We start from the raw sequence: 3407 nt of genomic DNA on the forward strand, positions 1-3407 counted from the left end.
TCCGGACTCATTAAAAATAGCGAAGGTAACTCCTATCTATAGGCCAGTTTCGGTTTTGCCAGTATTGTCAAAAATATTGGAGAAGATTTTACACACGAGATTAGAAAAATATTTAGACTCATTTAATTTTATTTCAGTGCGTCAATACGGATTTAAGCCAAAAAGTAACACTCTGTCAGCGACTATGGACCTAACTATTAAAATAAAACAGAACATTGACGCAAACAATATAGTTTTGGGAGTGTTTATTGACCTACAAAAGGCCTTTGATACCGTTTCTCACGAACTTTTAATGAAGAAATTAACATCCATTAACATTACCTAATGGTAAAGCAGAAATCATATTTAAAAAATCGATCACAAATAGTTAAAATAGATAACCACGATAGCATTCCCTTACCAATTACATATGGCATACCACAAGGTTCGATTCTAGGCCCATTGCTTTTTTTTAATTTATATTAATAATTTACAAGATTTAAAGCTAAAGGTCACCTAACACTTTATGCGGATGACACTTGTCTGTTTTATTTTGGTCCCTCTATACATGACATGATAGCGCAAGCACAAAATGAATTAAATAAATGGTTTCAATGCAATCTACTAAAAATAAATATATCTAAATTCAAAGCTCATAACAAAATTATAACCTAGATCTGCGAATCGGCAGCTCCCTGAAATGGAATTATCACATCGACCACCTAAAAATAAATTATCAGCACTTCTTAGATCTCTGCGTAATATTACTTCTTGCATTCCTCATAAATTACGCCACACCATCTACAACACCTTAGTAAAGCCGCACCTAATGTATTTAATAGAAGTATGGGGGAGTGCTTACAAAAATAAATTAGCGTCACTCCAAATTTTACAAAATAAAATCATTAAAACTATCTTTAACTATCCTTTTTTTACTTCTACAAATAAAATCTACGACGACACTAAAATAATGAATTTAAAACAATTATACTTTTATAATACGTGTATGTTCATCCGCAAAGCGCTACATAAAAACATAAATACAAATATTATAATCTCAACATCAAATCGCCACTATCTTAATAGACGAGCTAGCTATATTGCCCTCCCGAAGATCCGAACAAATTATGGAAGGCGAACGGCCATTGCCACACCACCGTCCGTATGTGGATCCGAACGGAGCCACAAGTGTCACCATCAGTAATAATAATAATTACGTGCTTTTTATACAAATCCACCTTTTTTGCGTTTTAGCTCTTGTTGATCCGATTCAAATGAGCCAATCAGAGCTCACCGAGCTCAGCCATTGGTCGCTTGCGGCCTTAGCCATTTGAAGGTTTAAAGACATTTATTCCCGTTATAGAAACGTATGTTGCCGTTCGCCTTCTATAATTTGTTCGGATCTTCGGGAGGGCAAGATAGCTAGCTCGTCTATTAGGATAGTGGCGATTTGATGTTGAGATTATAATATTTGTATTTATGTTTTTATGTAGCGCTTTGCGGATGAACATACACGTATTATAAAAGTATAATTGTTTTAAATTCATTATTTTAGTGTCGTCGTAGATTTTTTTTAGTTAAAAAAGGATAGTAAAAGAGAGTTTTAATGATTTTATTTTGTAAAATTTGGAGTGGCGCTAATTTATTTTTGTAAGTACTCCCCCATACTTCTATTAAATACATTAGGTGCGGCTTTACTAACGTGTTGTAGATGGTGTGGCGTAATTTATGAGGAATGCAAGAAGTAATATTACGCAGAGATCTAAGAAGTGCTGATAATTTATTTTTTAGGTGGTCGATGTGATGATTCCATTTTAGAGAGCTGTCGATTCGCAAACCTAGTAGATCGGGAGTCATTGACACAAAATTTCGAGTCATTTGTAACAGGATGGTGGTTCTACAGGGGTCTTAGTATGCAATGACAGAAAGAAAAATGATGGTGTGAACGCTGGTACCGGCGGCTTAGTCGCGTGGGCGTTAGTCAAACTCGTCGGAAAAATAGCGAAAGTCAAACGATTTGTAACACAAAAATTTTAGAATTTACCGATAGCCCATAAAAAAGATGTAGACGGTAGTGTCATGCCATACTTTTCCGGTGTGACATAAAGCCCGCCATACCGACGCGAATGCGTTGATTTAAAAAAAAACAATTCAACCATTGTATTGTGCAATTCAAATCGTATACTTTTATTTTCTTAATCATTTACTTTGTATCCTTTATCATTAGTAACTAAAATTTATTTTGTTAACTTGCCAAATATAATGTAACATGGAATTTGCAAGGGAAGGCACTGCCTTCTGAGATATAGGAATTACCTAGTTCAGAAGGCAGAGCAATATTGTAATGTTATATTTGAAGTTACTAATAAATTTTATTTTATTTACTATTTTATTGGTACCAGGCTAACTTTTGCACAGGTAACCATCGGCGTGCAGCCATTTACGAAAATCGCCATGCATCGCCATACTTTTCAGACGATTCTAAATGGTCGCCATACCGCCGAAATGATTTTGTTTAATTGAATGAAATGTTGAAATGAATGTTTAATTGAATGAATTTTGTTTACTATTTGTTCATTTGAGCATACATATTTTTCAAATAATGTACTAATACGGCTCAACTCCGACCGAATATCCTTCATATCATCATTACATCTGCAATCTTGTTCTAGCGGTTGTTTCCGTTTTCTGTAAGTAATTTAAGTATCAGTTGGCGTAGAACTCGTAGAAAACGAACTTAGCTTCGATAGATCGGGATGCGATCCACCGGCAGTACCCACTGCACCACTGCTGGTTAAACGTGTTGGCGATCTGCGTACACTCATATTACTCCGCAATGGATAATTTGTGCAAGAATATGAGTCGTCATTTGTTTTTGACCTAAATCTAACATTTTAATTATTTTATCAGATTGATATCAGAATCAGGGCAAAGGCGAACGCTACACGTCAATAAATATTATGATAATTATCTTGATATTTACTGATGTATCTTGGGAGGGATCACAGCACACCCTACACCATCAATACGTATCGCGTCAGTACTGAAACGTTCTTTGTATGAGCCAGACGTGATGACGGCAAGATAAATATTGCGATGTAGGTCCTGGGATCAGATCACAAGGAGTTCCAGAAATCCAGCGATACACAGGGTTAGTTCTCAATGACCGGCCAAATTTTCAGAAATGGTTCAGAATCGATAACATTTTAGAACTAATGAAAAAAAAAAACTTTTTTTTTTAAATTAGATTTCATTCCTGTCCACCACTAAAAAGCGAACGTGTGGACATTACAAAAGCAACAATTCAGTTCAACAACCTAGATAGGTAGAAGTTAGCACACACATAAATTTGGCAATGCACGCACGCACACAAGTGCATTGATTCTGGGGGTGTTTACGATTTAGGAAATTTTTAAGACATTTTCAAA

Source organism: Colias croceus, chromosome 25 (genome assembly GCF_905220415.1).
Source record: "Colias croceus chromosome 25, ilColCroc2.1".
In the NCBI taxonomy this organism is placed as follows: Eukaryota; Metazoa; Arthropoda; class Insecta; order Lepidoptera; family Pieridae; genus Colias; species Colias croceus.